The sequence below is a fragment of the Netta rufina genome (genome assembly GCF_964035555.1).
Source record: "Netta rufina genome assembly, chromosome: Z".
Classification (NCBI taxonomy): domain Eukaryota; kingdom Metazoa; phylum Chordata; class Aves; order Anseriformes; family Anatidae; genus Netta; species Netta rufina.
This window is the reverse complement of record NC_140126.1, coordinates 11,633,489-11,651,915: the sequence shown is the minus strand read 5'-3', so window position 1 is coordinate 11,651,915 and position 18,427 is coordinate 11,633,489. Positions and strand designations below refer to the sequence as shown.

At 40.7% G+C, this 18,427-nt stretch overlaps 1 protein-coding gene across 4 annotated transcripts in view; it reads right to left on the bottom strand.

Annotated features, from left to right (window-relative positions):
• GHR (growth hormone receptor) overlaps positions 1-18,427 on the bottom strand; it is a 143,464-nt gene that overhangs the window by 71,498 nt on the left and 53,539 nt on the right. For all 4 annotated transcript variants that reach the window (XM_084304897.1, XM_084304895.1, XM_084304898.1 and 1 more), the window contains exon 2: positions 15,646-15,730. The gene's annotated coding sequence lies outside the window, so the exon portion shown is untranslated. The remainder of the gene's footprint in view (positions 1-15,645; positions 15,731-18,427) is intronic.

Genomic DNA, 18,427 nt, shown 5'->3' with positions numbered 1-18,427 from the left:
GGTCTCTAGTTCATTTAATACATAGGAAAAAAATCAGTATTGTCAATTTCTAGCTTGCTTCCAGGAAGTAACCAAAGTAACCACACTGCCCTCCAAAGCAGCCTTTGGGGAGTGGATCCCGATGACTAGCCTAGGTTAAATGTGAAAGTAGGAAAGAAAAACCTCTCTCTTAGGGAACAAACACATGATGATTGCCTTTCCAGCTTGCATACCCCTGAAGCTGTGCTCGTCTTTGCAGGACATGTACAATGCTTTCTGAGTCTAGAACTACATGCAGTAAAAACTGGAGGAGTGAGCAGAGAACAAATGCTGCAGCAGCTGTAGGCAACAAGTAACCCAGGCTAATTCTCTGGTCTGTTCCTCCTGGCTTCCCACAGAGCTGCAAGCACGTGCCTCGGTGCCCTGCTCTGCTGCGCTGTGCTTAGGCATCTGCCACGGGAGATGTCTGGTGCTGAAAATCCGTCAGTGTTTCACTGCTGAGAAGGCACCTTCAGGCATGTCCACGCAGCACACCACACAGACAGTCCTCAACCCAACAAGCCTTTGCAACCTCCCCAGAAAGCACGTTCCTCCTTCTCCCTAATTTATCTGTGCCACACAGAGATCACAACCAAACCTCCCTAATTTATCTGTGCCACAACCTCATCACAACCTGCAACCCTGTGTGAGGGATGCTATGTTGCTTGTGCTGTTATCACCAGCATCTGGAGACAATGGGGAAGGGCAGGACCTGGGATACGTGCTAGGCTAGCACTTTTATACATGACCATAAAGGGGTACAGCAAACCTTGATTCTACACTGAAGTGCTTTCAGCTGGACATTTTCTGTCTCCATCTGACAGAATATATCAGCAGTGTCCAAGCCACCGAACCTACTACAGAGCAACAATCTCTTAAGTGGGTGCTACCAATTAACATGACCAATGCTGGCAAATCTGGCTATTGAAACAGTCCTACTTGAGCGAGCAAAAGAATTTACGTTTCTTGTGAATTTTGTGAATAAATTCACAAAAAAGTGTGAATTTAGTCAGCAACTGTAAAACACAAGCAGGCTGAATATGGAAAACTATGTTAACATCGAACTTAAAAGATATTTCCCTCTTCTTAATTTTCTCACCAAGAAAACAGATTGACTCGCTTCAAAAAAAAACCACACCACAATTATTACAAACTCCAGATTCCTCATTCATGCAGTTTAGAATAAAACTTGAAAATCTGAAGATATTTCTCACATCCTCATTAACACAACCGCTCAGTAATTCTCCAGTTTCATGCCCAGCACAGGGAGGATGTATCCGGACCACCCTGCGGAGCCTAACCCAGGATGCTTCCCACTGGAGAGGGGCTGCTGCAGGGCTGCCCGGTTGCAGCACTCGCCCTGTGCGAGCAGACGTGGCTCTGCCCGAAGCAGCAGCCTGTCCTCCTGTGGGCAGGGAGGAAGGGAGCTGTATGGCAGGGCTGGATGTGTGCTCGTGAAGGATTAGGGCTGCTGTGGGAGCCTGCGGAGCAGCGAAAGGCTGCAGCTGCTGGAGAGCAGCACAGGGCTGGGAAGAAGTTTACAAAGCAACTACAGGGCAGTGATCCTGTTTGTAGAGAGGAGCTACACTGGCACAGCATGAGGTTCATCCCAGAACAGCAATGTTTTCAGCTTGCTCAATTGTTCCCCCAACTCTGTCTGTACTTATGTTTAGAGGATTCTTATTGTTTCTTATTAATAAATCTTCTACAGAAATGCTTCACTGTACTTGCCAGTTCCCCTCCTCTTAGACAGCTCGTGCCCTATCAGACATCCCCCACCCCTTACAGCCTCTCCACTTTCTCCCTAAAGTTTTGTTCTCTCTTTCACAGCCCTGAGCACGTCACTCTATTTACAACCCTGCTCTGCCCTCCGCACTGTAACACCCAGACATCCCATGCTTGCCTCTGATCACACCTGCCTGCTCTCTCCTGTCCACCAACCTCTGCTCATTTTGCTCTTCTCCAAACTTTCCTACCTCTTCCTGCTTAATGACAGGACATGAAAAAAAATAACACAACCCTCCTGGGAGTTCTCCATGCAAAATGATCAGCACAGTTGGTCATTCACAGCACATCTGTGAGCAGAGGTTGTTACAACCACACCGCGCCGAGCAGCACCGTGCTGAGAACGGGATCATCTCCCAGGCACAGCCACCACAGGCAGGGCTGTCCCCTTCGTGTGCTGGGACGAGCACTTATCTCAGCTTCCTGCAAGGACGAGTGGTTTGACAGATAGAGCACTAACCCAGGAGTCTGGAAATGTATCCCAGAGGTCAACTATCACGTTAAACCTCAGTAAGGCCTTGCTGCTGCAGATAAAAACAATCCTGCTCCAGCACTGCTCTTCCTCGTGTGCTAGCGGTCTTGTTTACATACCTGCTGCAGCGAACGCCATCAGGAAATTGTTCCAGTTAAAATCAATGCATAAACATTTATTTTAACAACTAATTGTAATAAATTGTAACAGAAAAAGCCAACAGGTGTAGTCTGAACATACCCAGTACAGACAAGACTGACGTCAAACATGGTGGCTGCTCTCATATGAAAATACAGAAGGGCCACACTCCCCACTTTGTACAACAGGACCTGGAAAAGGCAAACTGTGCTTATTCCCTTGGAGCTCAAACCCAGAGCTCGTGGGACAGGGCTCGTGCTCAAGGTTCCCCCACCCCCCACCCCCAGGCAGAAGGAGCTCTGCATGCTGTGTGAAGCACCAGGGTCTGTGTCGCCTCTCTGCACCCAGCACGTCTACAAAGAGCTCCCACAGCTGTAGGCTTGTGGTAGAAAATCTGCAGCACAACAGGAGCTGCCCCACCACAATACTGATTTTGGTGGTACAGAATAAAATTTCAGACAGAAGACTCCTCTGGAGCACCATCTGCTTCACCATTAGACGACCACCTTGCACAAGGTTCTCACATGCGTGGTTTGCAACAGCCTGCTCTTGTTCCTCTACAACACTTGTGCAAGCTCACAAGAACAGCATTGTTCAGAGGCTGCAGTGTTAACCTAGTGAGAGACAGCTTTTCTCCTCTGATCTGCTTTAGGATAAACCTGACCTTTCACAATCTAGTAATCTCTGCCTCCTTGCATCTGTATGAAAGACAAATACCACTAATAAAGTCCCTGTTATCGAGCAGAACAAGACATTTCAGTGTCTTTAATACCTGCTATTCTAAAGAATAATAGTCTACGTCTTGCCCAACTCCTGCAGTTCGTAAGAACGAAGAGAGCTAAAACCAGAAAAATAATTACAACAGCTGACTGTCCTCAAGGCAGCTGAAACTTGACCACAGGAACATTTGGCTAGAGGTCAGCTCAGGCTAATTGCTTCAGTGGAGAAAGGGAGCCAGGAGTTATAAAAGGATAGAAAAATTCCTGGCCCTTTTCTATAGCAGTGTTGGAGTAAGGTCAATCACAAGTGAATTTAAACACATCTCTCCAGTGGGACGTGAACACAGTCAGCACAGACAGGGGAAACCAGGCTAAGAAAACCCATGAAAAAATAAATTGTTTAGTTATAGCCTACTGAGTGGTTTGCATCTACTCTGGACAAACAACTATGTTGACACTCGGAGCAAATCATAAAGAGTTTTGCTTATAAACAAAACTGTTGTTTGAAGCGAGATCTTTACATTTAGATGGGTCCTGAACCTGAAAGGACCTGAAGGAAAGAGAAGGATATTACACTTCATTAAATTATGCCTAAGAAGGAATTCTTGCTTTTGCCATCTCCATTAACTCACTGGACTCCAAGTACTCCAAACATGGGATTTTTTTTTTTCCCCTGTAACCTCCTTCAGTTTCACTTTGCTTGCCAAATAACACATGTGCAACTATTCCAGAACCAAAGGTGGCTTCTCTGCTGCAAACTGAACAACATTACTGAGTGAAGGACTAATCCGAGAAGATGTAGTATTTTTTTTCTTTATATTTCTACCTTTCATCATTCCATCAATCACAAACAGGCAAGGACACAAGAGCTTGCAGCGCATGCAAACACACATAAATACAGCCATCATCAAGTAGGAATGAGGGCTGAGGAGAAGGGCATGCAAGTCCAGCCTCTCAAGCTCTGCACCACTCTAAAGCACGTTTAATCAAATACAAAATATGTATGTACATACCCTTGCAGAATTTTTTTGGGGAAGAACCTTTCTTTTTTTGCAGCGTGTACATTCCTTACAAGCTATCTCATGGCAAGATCAGTGACACAAAGAGAAAATCTTTCTGTGCTTGCATAACATATTTCACACAGGTTTGGCTCAATATGCATAGCTGAAATCACTTTGCCTGCTTACCCTCATTTCACTAAATGCCAACAGGACAGAGTCATTCTGCAGATGAAATGAGTTATAGCCTTTCAAATCAGCACAATCTAAAGCTGCCACAGACCTAAAGACTTCTTTGCTTGCTTGCTGATATTACAGCTTGATTGAGTCATCAGCAGCACTTGGATGAATGCCTGTTTTTATAGAGTCCTTGTCAGTGCTATATACTCGTCCATGTTAACAAACAGAAATAACGAACCGTCTCTGCTGGGATGAACAACACACCGTTCACCCAGCGTGTGTGGTAAGCCAGGATATGAAAAGGACATGGAATAACACCACAGAAACAGAAATTATGAACTGCAGATAATAATAATTAAAAAATCCCATAAGGGGTGCATTTCTGAGGAAATAAACAGAAGGCTGGGAAAGAATGAGGGACTGGAACACGGCTACAATTACTATGCATGGCTTCATGCAAATTTGATGAATATTAAGAGGTGAATCTCCTTAAAAAAGTAAAAGAATGGAAAAGATTTGGAATGGAAAAGGTAACTGTGTTATTAATTAGAGCTCTACATAAGTCAAATCATTTGTAAGATTTTGAAGTATTCAAGTTGGAAGTAGAATCTATGAAAAAAACTGCTCACATTTCCAAAATCCTTTTTTTTTTTTTTTTTTTCACCTAAACAAACTTCATTTTGGAATACAGACTATATGAGAACTCCATTTCAAGACCACATTTGACATATTTCAACAAGTCCTGATTTAATTTACTTATATCTCTATTGTAATGGACAACTTCAATACTTTGATCAGAGCTGATTTCTTTTTCTCATGGACACGTGTCAGATAATTACTCTGATTTAAACCAAATTTAAACTGGTAACAGGCCAAATGATAACCAATTCTTACATGTTGTTAAGGAGACCTTCAGTGAATCTGCAGTTTAGCCATTGTGCTGGGATTGCACTGAAAGCTCTTTTAGGTTAAAGCAGCTCTAAAGGGATACTCTAAGAACCGGGCTACGAAGTCCCAGGATGGCTGTGGTATATGGCATATAAATTCTTTATTTACAACACAGCCTGTTATGCTTTGACAACAGTAACCTGATGGACCAGGTACATACAGGGAGGATATTAACGTGAAGCATAGTAGGTCACCTCCTTTGGAAGACATCTGCTAAAAGAGAACCAATACAATTAAGTTTCTGTCTACCACACATAAAGAAACTTTTCAATTTGGACAAGTCTAAGCTGCTTTGTTTGCTTTTCATCCCCCAAAAGAAAACAAAGCAGCAAAGTAGATGCATATCAGCTGAATGAAATGACATTTAGCTGCTCTCATGCTGATGTGAATTCTTCAGTTGATATCTAGCTTTACACGCTCTTGTATCACTAAGAAAGAGCACCCCAGCCTGTGTATGAGGGTGGTAGTTTTTTCAGGCTATATAAACACTCTCCTCCACAACAGCAGTAATTTTCCTGTGGCTTTGTTTTTTTATTGTTATTTATTAAGATAGCAGACAACCAAAACACATAATTTTTTTTTCCTTTTTTTAAAATATATATGTTTGTACAATTGCAAAAGGAAGTAAAAGATTTTTTCTGAGCAAACAGTATATTGTTTGTTTAAAGAAATGTATCACATCAACTTAATGTCAAATATTGTAACAAGAAAGGAAAAGAAATGTCTGAATCTGCATCTAGAACCAACCTCCTAGAAATCTGTGCTAAAAAATTGCTTCTTCTGAAAGAAAAACATTTGACTAAGGTAATTATTCTCAATTTACATAAAGAAATTAAATGATATTCCCAGTGCTGTAAAACAATTTTGTGCTAGTGTACAAAAAACAAGTAGCTTTTCAGTGTCAGCTATGAGCTTTTCAGATATCAGTAAAGTTTAAATCCCAGCAGGGCGCAGTAGTCTAGACCCAATCCAGCAAAGCAGTTATAGACATCTGATTTTAAGCAGGTAAATTTATATATTTAACACAAGAACATGGCTAAGTGACTTCCCTAACAAAGCCAGAGCTCTTAGAACCTTGCAGAAATTATGAAGACTGTGAACATGGGAATGATGCTGGCAAGCAACCCATGTGGCATTACTGGGAGTTTGGGTTGGAATTGACAGGATTATTTACATGCTTAATATTAAAGCACCTTCTTATATGTGCTACTGATTGTCACCATACAGCAGGCCAATTACACTGTTCTAGCCTGTATTTTCTTGCAAGCCCTCTTCTGCATGCTAGTATTTGCATTAAACAATAAGTGTAGTAGCTAACATTTGGGCAATTACAGCCAGTTACTAAAGCCAGCTTCAGCACACTTGTTAGAAATACATATCTCATCTCTTGCACTTTTCTGTAACAGGATCAACTGATCATGGACAGAGATGGGTGCTGCAAGAGAAGCTGATATACACAATGCAGCTCCTGCTGACCTCAGGTGAAATGGGGTTTGGTTACAGCCAAGCAAGCATCCTCAGTTTGTGTTAATCATCTTGAACCCAAACTTGCCTTTCAGATGTCAAAGAGTAATTTCAGGATATCTGGGAGCAACGAGTTCAATTTTCATTGTATTTATACAAAAATGTTTCTCATCCAAGGAAAACATTTTCAAAAAGCTGTAAAACTTAAGTTAAAGACTTTGGTATTTATCCTAGACTAATGGAACTACTTAACAGTTCATTACTATGGGACAAATGAATTACATGGTTCAGTTGCATGCTAAATTATTCATGTACTGCTAATCAGATTAAAGACTACATAACAAAGCCTGTAAGGCATTAAGGAAGTCTTTGATTTAAATACTGGATTAAATGGAAGCTGGTAAAAGACAGACAAAGGACATGAACAGGATTTCTGTGTGACCACTCATGATGCAAAAGTACTCACATATTCACATTGGTCATCTGCTGAAAGGAGCAGGAGAACTTTCACACCTCACACACTGCCAACAACTTTCTCTACAAATCAGTGGTGAACATGTAAAGATTAATAAACTCGACTGAAGGCATAGCTATAAGCAGTGCATTTAAACTGATGCAGCTTTGTGTGTCCTGAAGTTCGTATCAGTTTAAAGTATAGTTTATATTGATTTAATTTACATTTACTTTAACTATGGTTTAAGCTGACGTTGAGTTAGAAAATCAATTTGCATCTTTTCAACAAAACTATTATTCAGAACAATATAAAGTAAAATTCTCTGTTTAAGAAGTTTTCTTGTAATGAGAACCACCATGACTGCAACTGCTTTCCATGTCTTATGTCTAAGATCATACCAATACCGTTGCGCGACCCTATTCTCCACAGATGTGGTGCTTCAGGGGCACACAAATCTGAACACATAACCTGTGTGTATTCACCAAAAAGCAGCTTACTGCATTGAACACACACACACACACACATACACACAGAACACTTTGCATAGCCATATAGAAAATCTTGAGCTTGATCCTTAATTCTTAATTGTCTATGTCAACGCATAGTTATGAGAGACTAAATGATACCAGCATGGGGAAAAGACTATTTTGTATTTTTACATGCAGCATTGTCAAACAGATTTTAATTAGGTAAGTAATACTGGTGAATAAAAGCTGATTGCTGTCCAAACCTTTTATAAAGTTTTAAAAAGCCAATTAAATTCTCCCTCCAATTCCAGTGGTAAGATCTGGAAATTATAAAATCTGACTGTGAAGTTTAAAGTATGCTTTGATGAAGCATCTCACATACCAAAACAGACCATGTCCACCACCAATGGTTTACAAACACATCCGTTTTTATTTACAACCAAACATACATCCAAACAGGATGTCTAGAACTTTTATAACAAATCAAACACTTCTGATACACATTTTTATGATACAGCTATCAAAGACACCTTTTAAACCAAGAGCTTAGGATGTATGCTGTTAAATCACTGTATACTTAATTGGAGATTTTTCCAAGATTAGTGCATCCAGTATGTCAAAACAAAGAGTGAAATCAGCTCATTTCATTACCTGAATTTACTCAAGTCAGTGTACAGTATGTACTGGGTCCTCTAATCTTCTAAGAACTTCAACCAACTTTTATTCTAGATCATATTTTAAATTTTATCACTGGCATTATTTGAGGCATTTTCATTAGCACAGGACATGAAATAATTCCTTATAAGGAACAGAAGAGTTTGTATGTGTGTATACGTGGTTTTGTGTCTACGTGTGCACTTGCATACACTGAATATACACATATACACAGACATGCGTTTTGCTCAGCTGAAATTTGAAAATGTTTTTTCAGCTGATTACTTGCCACCTCATGAAGAGGGGAGGTTCCACTGCAGGAAGGTGAGTAGAAGACAAAAAGACTGGATGAGAAAGAAGTATGGGAAGCCTTGAAGAAAATCTTTTGTCCCCCTCCTTTGGAGAAGTCAGAGGATATGTGACCAGGGACCAGCACAGGTTGGAGAGTGAGTTTGGGATGACAGTATTATTAAGAAAGTGGAGACAAGTGGATTGCAGAGGCAGGGAGCGTGTCAGCATGACATTTAAGGGCAATAAACTGAACAGCCATGCCTGATAATCTCTATTTAGCAACCCACTTAACAGTCACTGGTTTAGTGAATGGAATTCATTCAGTTAATCTTCTAAGTGGCAACCTGCAGCTAGCACAGTGCTACATGGAAGGCGAATACGACAGAAGTGGATGATGGCAGCTTGCAACTAAAAATTCACATTTGAAAGTGAAAGAGCTCAGTCAGAGCCAATGCCCAACATTTTCTCTAAGAAAACTCAACTAATAAAAAATTTAAGGCATGCCTGCAAATAAGCAATAGAAATAGGGATACCAATTTTAAAGCTAATTTACTGTATCTGTTTGCAAAGAGATCTTTCAGTGCTTTCAGACAGTATTCTCCATACACAGTCTACAGTGGGGGTCAGGGTCATGATGCGTCTATAGACAGGGAAATGGAGACACTAGGAGAAGTGGCTTGCCTGCATCTACACCACAGTCCTGCAGCAGAGTAAGGCATGGACTGCAGCCGTGTGCAATGATTTACCTGCCAGAGTGCATTGAAGAGTGCAGTAGATGTAAACCTCCCCCTCCGTGTTTACCACTTCTCAAATGTCAGAGATTAATAGTCAGCTCTGCACTGTAACCTTTGTTTTTGGACATCACAGATAAAAGAGATGAACTCTGCACTCATCAGCTAAAAAGGGATACTCTGCAAGGCAAGCTGGCTGGCACATGAGAGCATGTCTGTTTCCACTGACGTGAAGACTCCCTACCTCCCCTGCAGGAAGACCAACACGGTACAAATTGTCATTAAGAAAGTGAAACTTAACTGGAGCAGATACGACTTTTTTTTAAATTATTTTTTCTTAAGGAAAACAGAGAAGAGTATTCACCTTTCTGCATTCCAGTTATTGTTATTTTACACAGGACCAGAAAGAAATAGGTGTTCACAGACAGGCTTTGGAAGATACCTGCCTTGAGGGGCTACTGAGAGCCAGATCCTTCATCCGCAACTACCAGAACTACTGCTCATGCTCATACCTATTTCATGAGGGCTATCCACAAAAATAAATCCCACACCAAGCTAGATCTCTGGACTCACGTTACACACTTAGTACAATAAAAATGAGCAGACTACAGGTGAGGACATTGCAGTGTATCCACAGAGAGCTTTGTACAATCCTACTGGGCACCCTCCTGGTCTAAGATGGCAATTAACTCATCTGAAGTCTGAACAGCAGCCATGCCTCTGTAGCCACTGCCATGCTGAAACAGGCAGTGAGGGTGCATTCACATGAGATGGTCAACAAAAGTCCAAGCAACTGGGCCTCCCTTTTAATCAGTGTATCAAGAACCACCCTACTCAACTGCTGGCCCTGCAGACTAAGCTGCAGCTTTTAGTCTCACCAGCATGATCATGCGTGGAAACCTCCTGCATGGAAAGGAAAGAGTTTGACGGTCCCTTTTGTGGTTCTTGATATCACAGAGAACTTAATTATGAGCAATAAAAGGCTTCCAGTTTAGAAACACCTTACCATGTAAGTTCATAGATCCTTTCTGTTTGTTTAGAAATCATTAAAGATAGCATCTGCTCCCAAAGTACGTATGACACTTAGCAATCACACCTGAATCACATGGAAGCAACAGCAATCACAACGAGCATTATGAGTCTGACTGACTGCTCATAGGTACTACTACACACTACAGCGTGGCCTTAGGTAAGTCACATTTCCATAGATGATCATTTTGCCAACATTACTAATACTGAAGAATAATGCAGTAGATGGAGCTTCAAGTTTTGAATTGCCATGATGTATAAATTAGTGCTGATTTTTCGTTCACTTACTGCACACAAGTTTCTCTTCAGCAACCAGAACTGCTAACAGGTGACTAGACTTGTATCCTATAAAGAATAATGACTCAGTATAGTTCATTCAAATAAGATATTTTCCTGCTGCTGCTTTCACAGATTGTATAAGCGATAGCCTGCAAAGATTTTGGAGAGCTTATCAACCGTATTCTCAGCCAGCTCTGAATATAAATTGGTACTGGGTGCTTTAACCACATGTTGAAGTCCCAAGCCCCTCAAATTCTGTGGTCCTTTCAGAGCTTAGGAAGTGAATCCAGATGTCAGCTGTTCTATGGGTTACAGAGAACAATTAATTGCAGGATTACTCGGTGGTCTATAAATTAGTTTCTTGGCTAAGAAGGGCCTGCTTTTGGCTGGCTTGGAACTGAGTTTATTTTTCCCTTGGCAAGCAGGCTTTCCTCCTATCTCAGTCAAATCTCACAGAAAAGCGCACACTGTGGGTCAGCCAGGTTTCTCCTGAATAGTTCAGCTCATAGGGAGGTATCCAACAGCTGTACCCTTACAGAATAGGAATGTCCTCAGAATGTAGAAGTTGTGAAGAGCTTGTAATTGTGTTTTAATTTCTCTGTGTCTTTTTTTCTCCATATTAGAGAAAACGGTTTTGTTAGATTTCAAGTCTCAAATAATTGAAATATGCATAGGGCTCACATTCAGTGATACAGATACTTATTCTACATCTTGCTATCAATGGTGCTAGGTATACTTGTAAGCATATTTGATAAAAGATCTAAAGAACAGATTTGAGACTGAAATGTTGAAGTATCATACCACTGAAGCGGTAGGAAACTTGTAACGTGGTGTGTGATTTTTTAAGCAACTAGCTTATTTGAAACAACCTGAAAGCTATTTTTCTTTTTCCAAGAAGAATTTGTCCTGATGGGAATAGTACATTTAATTTACTGGTGTGACTGAAAGTCATCTGATATGGTAACAAGCAGATGTTACTAGACTGTAGCACAAATTAATGGAGATGGTGGTACAGCTTTACAGAGAAACATCTGAAAACGAGGACTAGCTTTTCTTTATGGAAAATTGGATTCTCTAAGTAGGTTTTTATTTATGGTGTGTAGTTAATAAAGCAGGTCTTGCCCAAGTAAAGATGCTATTCAGCCTTTGCCACCTGTGCCTGGAAGAGATGAGAAATGTTTTTTAAAGCCATGAAGGCTGCACCAACCCCCCAGTTTTTTCTGTCATAGCTGCAGAAAGATACCAGGAGCTGCTGCTTTTCCAGGAGCAGCTCCCCTCCTTTCCTTTATCCTATTTCTTGACCTCTGCTGGGAATGGAAAAAGAAGGACAACTGCCTTCATTAAGGAAAAACATGGAAGGAGGAGAATTGCTTAAAAGTGTGGTGAAAGGGAATAGTTGCCTCCCGTGGGAGCGGGGCACAGAAGGTGGATGGGGCAGAACAGCCTGCTGCTGCTCAGCTAACAGGGGGTCAGCTGCAGCTAAAAGGCAATGAGACTAGCCTTTCCAAAATCCATGCTTACAAAATGCTTCACCAAAGATTGGACCATACTGATGTATTTTTACTAGTCACACATAATAAACCCTAGAGCGGTATCTAAAGGGTAAGACCCAATTTGCTGGTGTGTATTTTTAAAGCACACAAAGTAGTGTCTGGGAGGATAGGTTTCCACAGATTTACCTGATTCTTCTCACTGGTTCAGTGTAGCACATTTAGCCTGAAAAATCTGCTTTTCACAAATAATTCCTAAATGGCGTGTTTATGAGATACTGTACCCAGAATTCAATCTGAGCAGCAAGGAGTCAGAATAAAAGTGGCTACCAAGGAGTGCAGAGTATTCTCTTTACAAAAACAACAACAACAAGTAAATATTTTGTGCAATATATTTTCATACTTACATTCTTACTTTCCTTTCTATTTTAGGCATATTAGTCAATGAAATATGACTGCCTGTAGCCATTTGCCAGGACATAATGCTTGACTTTGCCAGACTTATTCAAACTGAATCTTAACTTTGATTTCAGATCTGCAGTGCCACATGACTCAACAGCAGCAGAACTTAATTCAATTTATTTAACATCAAATTAAATTGTCCTACTGATGACTGTATCACTAACTGGTAAAAAGCAAACACTTCAGATTGTACGATGAACTGATAAAGCGAAGGTATGAAGCATAACCATAAAGCTAAACAATAATATTGTTTTCCTTTTCTATAATTAAGCATGTATGTATTTTTTGTCTACTATTAACACTTCTGATCTGGGTTTGATCCCAGTCACAAACTAGCAGACATGATCCACACATGGTGGCTAGTTTGTGGCAGCCTAACATCACCAGATAAGTTGCCTGATTAGCAAAGTATTACATCTTGTTGGTATTAAACTGCTGGATACACTTGTTGTCAACATAACATGCACATACTGACATTCTCAGCTTAGGCAAGCTCTTCCCTGCAGTTAAAAGACCATTGACAAGGAGAAGCCCTGTATGTCTGTAAGTTTTTCCAGACTGTGGAGGCACAGAACAGCCAATTTTATTTCCATACCCTTAGCTTTTCTCAGGCACTCATGGCACCATGAACGGTTTCCTACTCCCTAAGTTGTATGCAAGCAACTTAGCAGAGCTTTGTTTAAAAGACAGAGAAGTGTGCTGACCTGGTTGCTGGTAAGTGTTAATAGCTAAAGAAATGCCACTTACTGGAATATTTTAGAGCAGTTATTTTACAAACATCTCTGCTACCTTTGGCCAGATATTAAAATTTTTTCCAGCATATTCAGCAGAACTACCAGCACTCTCAAAATCTATTTAAAGCTGCGCCTCGTGTTATCTTCCATTGGGGCTCTAAATGTCAATGAGGCACAAATTACTCTTGCCACATCTATGGGTCACTTTCAGTATCCCAGACTTGAAATAACAAGGCATCTGTTTAATTTTTAAGTTTTAGGAAAGAATGCAACACATTCATTTAGGATAAACAAAATCCTTATTCAGAGCAGAACACTTTATTAATCTCAGGCTAGAAAATGTGCAGATGAACATTTCCCACTGTGCATAATGCATTAAATGTCTCAATTTCACCAAGAGTTGAGAAGTAAACTTGCCTCCAGATAATTGAGCTGGTACTGCCAAATCCGTATTACAAAGTAAATATATAAAGATTTGGCTCTTATTTGATCTACATGAGAACAGCTATCACATTTCAATTCTTAATCTAAAACTAACTTGGCATAGATAGTATAAATTACAGGTATGCAATTTTCAAGATATCTGGCCAGCATAATCTCCCCTCCCTTATCCTTGGAGTAAGCTAGTTCCCGTTCCCTGTGCCAAAATGTTTTCTGTCTAGTTAGACTAGACTAGTTAGTGGAAAATACCAAGCGAGAAAGCACCACAGAAATGATTTTTACCACCCAAGGATCCACTATAAATTTCCAAGCGCACGGTCACACTTAAATGCAAATGGTTTGAACTCTCCCTTGGTAACGTGGTGTTAATATTGGATCAAATGTGATACATGCTGTGTGAGTAACAGCATTTCCTGAGGATCAGTGTGCTTTGGTCCTTCCTGAAAGTTAAGGCTTATTAGCCTCCATTTACAAATAGGAAACAGAAACACAACGAGGTTAAACAAGGTGGCAGAACCACAGAGTGAGCCAGTGGTGGTGCTCAGAAGTGAGTCCAGAGACTGTGTCCAAGCTGGGCACTCCAAGAGCGAGACACACTCCTTGTACTGCTGCTTGTAGAGGAACAAAGACCAGGCAGCTTAGCTAGGGAACAACCAGCTTGCTCAGCACAAAAAGCCAGAAAAAGAGCAGAGAGCAGCTTTCTGTATGGTTGTATTGCCATGCTTCAGCTGTAAAATGAGAGAAGTCATTCATAAATGACTTTCAAGCGTGCTCATCTTAATAGGAGAAGGCACAGTAACCACCACAAGGAAGGTTTTGTTTGAGGAGGTTCCTTATGATGGTAAATTATGCCCATGTTACAAACATTTTTACAAACAACTTTTCACTATTCTGACCTTTTTACTTTTTTAGTGGAATTGGTATATCCTTAGAAAAGTCTCTTAAGCACAGATTCATGGTACAATGAAGGCAGCTAGAGTTCAACCATCTAATTTTAGAAACATTAAAAATATGGACATAGTGTGGCAAGTTCTACCTAGTGTATCACAGCCAAAGAATTTTTATTCTTTTTAGTAACATTACATTTGTGTACACTTACACAGGAATAACCAATTAAGCCTCATAAAACTGTTATTGCACACAAATAGCAGCAGTAAAGCAGTATGTAATCATTTAACTCTAGATAACAGCTTTCCAATTCCACAGCCTAAGCAATCATGAGCCTGGAACCTGTACCCCACAGAGTATTTTTATGACATGTTTGATTCAGATTTACCCCTACTGTAATTTGACCAAATTTCCAGACATGCACTCCAGATATGAACCGGAATCACTACTTGAATTCATTCTGGATCCCATTTAAGAGTCATTTAAACTAAGACTTTCTATCTACTATATTCCCATATGCATTTCCAAGCTCACTCTCCCTGGAAAAACACAAAATGTTATCCCATTAGTTTTAATATTCTGCATTCAAAAAACTAAGCAACTAATATTTTAGTTAACTTCATGAATGAGAAATGTCTCATGAAAACACAGTAAAATAACTTTTCTCTGACATGGAAAAATGGTTTTGAAGTGCTTCTATCAGTTACTGGGCCCTTTGTCTCAAATGCTGGCCACTGGAGCTCAGCAAAAAATGAAGCCATCAGCTTACAGCTGGATGGAATTTGATAGCCTTAATTCAAATATTTCTGTTTTGGGGGGTATGCCATAAGATAATGATTGGAATCCCATTCAGAATTCTTATAGCATTATCGTCCTCTGTAAGAATGAAATAGAGAAATTGTGAGGATTGCCTGCAGAGCACTACAGGGCTCTATTGATCACTCTGCTTACCCAACATTCACCATGAAGTCTCCTGCAGTTAAGATAAAAGTTAGCACACTACCTCAAATGTCAGCAGGGGATGGATGATGCTTCACGCCTCCCTCAGCTCAGCTGCGAAGTGCGACCTTCTCCAGCCATCCCAGCACCTATGCAAAATAAGGGGAAACAGAGAAATCATGAGCTCTGGAACGATGAAGGTCACAGTGGTGGGAAGATGACATAACAAAATTTTAAGTACTGTTGCCTTGGCACTGTCCTTCTTTATGGAAGGCGGTCTTGGGAAAGGCCACCAGCTGGGCAGCCTCCACAATGGCACTGCAAGGTGCACCTGGGCTTCTCACTCAAACAGCGACGGCTGCCTGAAACCCCCTTTGTCACTGGGGGCTTGCCAAGCAGCAGCACCCTATGCTAACCTTGACATTAAAGCAGATGAACACAGATTCAAATGGCAAAAGGAAGTCAGGAAGACTGATCAAGACTCATTTTCAATGTACATTTCAAGGCAAATCAGCCAGCCTTGAAGGAAAATCAGAATTATCACAAACAGGGTTTGGATGAGTAGTATCTCACTCCTAATATATTAGAGAATAAATTACAGTGTAGAAACTCATAAACTGCTAGTTTTAAGAAAGTAACACAGCCTTTTTCATTAAAAGGACAGTGCAACGTGTAAAAGGCTGACACCTCTGTAACTATGTTAAAAAAAAGCAACAATAACAAAAAACTACCAGAAGAGAAAATCCTTAAACTGAATATAGAGCAAAATTAAACTAACATTTGACAATAAATGAAGGAATTTTCCTTGTAAAACAAGAATTACATGCAACACTAATTAGGCTTAAAAAATCCTTCTATATACTGTTAGCTGAAGTGAAATCTTCAATTAGTTCCATTGATATATACCATGGAACAAGATGAGTGGAGAGGTTCATACATGGTAAGGCTTTACTTTTTACCCCATAATATACACAATCAAGTTCTAATAACCCACTTTTCAGAAACAGCCTCCTCACATTTTATGAGGTTACATTTTTATGTAATTTGGTAAGGAGTCCTAAGGTGATTTAATTGTGAATTTTCAAAAGATCTCTTAATTTCACAGAGACTAATTGACCTGTGAGCCACAATCGTGTTTTTCAAAAATAAAGTGACAGCTTAGACTGAAACAAAGCTGTAAAGTCTAAGGCAGCTGTTGACTGAAATGAGCTAACAAGGACTACTGACAAATTCCTCTTTCCAAACACTTGGTAGGATATTAGCAAGTGGAAATGATCTCCATGTGACAAAATCAGAATCCTACTACAAAAGCAAAGGGGAAATTATTCCAGTAGTCTTTCCAAAATATTTTGAAATCCTGCTCAACAGTAGAAAAGATCTCAGCTACTTTATGGGCAACACGAGGGAAATGTCCTAACTTCTGATTACCTAATTGTACTCAGAACATTTTGTTTCACTCTTGGTAGCAAGTGCTGATAGCACAGACTCCATGCAGCGACACTGTTTATCTGCAACGCTGTAGTTGAGAACAAGCCACACAAGCACGAAGCCAGTTATCTCTGCACTTGGCTCTGACGCTTCATTACGTGTGAAAAAGAGGCAGTACCACACACAAGGGAACGAGCTGGACATTGAAATGGCAAACAGCCACATTTGCAATGATTCTTGGAAACATGCCAACTTCAGCAAAAGGAGAACATAGATTCACAGGAATAAACTGTACAGGTGAGGCTTTTTTTTTTTTTCAGAGATAAGTTCTTTTCAGAAACAAACTTGTTTACTCTAACCTATGTGGCAAATGAAAGGATTGCAACGCTGAATTGTAAGATACAGCCTGTCCAAGACTTCTTTGCTTCCAAACTAAGATCAGATGCAACTCTTAATTGGGATGTCAGGATCTGTGTCCATTTCACCTCCACAGTACCTCCCCCACAAACATAATAAAAAGTAAAAAAACTGAAGAGGATGAGATGGACCCGAACATGTCAAAAGGTCTACAAAACAGTATTCAAATGATGACCTAGTGCTGGGAAAAAGTCCCATCTTTGTAAAACTATTCATTGTGTTTTCAGATAGTATCTGAAAGGCAGGCCTCAAGGCAGGCAGGACGAGGTGCTGCACTGGGTATGCAGGCAGGAACCTCTTCCCCAGGGAGAGAACCACGGAATCACAGAATATCCCAACTTGGAAGGGACACACAAGGATCATCGAATCCAACTCCTGGCACCACACAGGTCTACCCAAAAAATTCAGACCATGTGACTAAGCACACAGTGCAAATGCTTAAACTCCAACAGGCATGGTGCAGTGACTGTGTCCCTGGGGAGCCTGTTCCAGTGTGCGACCACACTCTCAGTGAAGAACCTCTTCCTGATGTCCAGCCTGAACCTCCCCTGTTGCAGCTTGATTCCATTCCCTTGGGTCCTATCACTGGCAACTAAAGAGAATAGGTTGGCCCCTCCACTCCCCGTTGTGAGGAAGCTGTAGGCTGCAACGAAGTCTCCCCTCAGCCTCCTCTTTTCCAGGCTGAACAGGCCCATTGACCTCAGCTGCTCCTCATACGTCTTCCTCTTTAGGCCCTTCAGCATCTTAGTAGCTCTTCACTGGACCATCTTAGTAGCACTTCTCTGGACACCCTCCAGTAGTTTCATGTCCTTTTTGTACTGTGGTGCCCAGAACTGCATACTGAACTGCACACAGAAAGAGAGAGCTAGACGAAATTAAGTTAGTGCTTGAAGAGAATGCCTGGGAAGTGTATGAGATCTCCCAGGAGATCTCAGCCACTATCTGGAAGGAAGGTAGACATTTTACTGTGTATACAGCTCGATATTTACCTTGTAACTCAA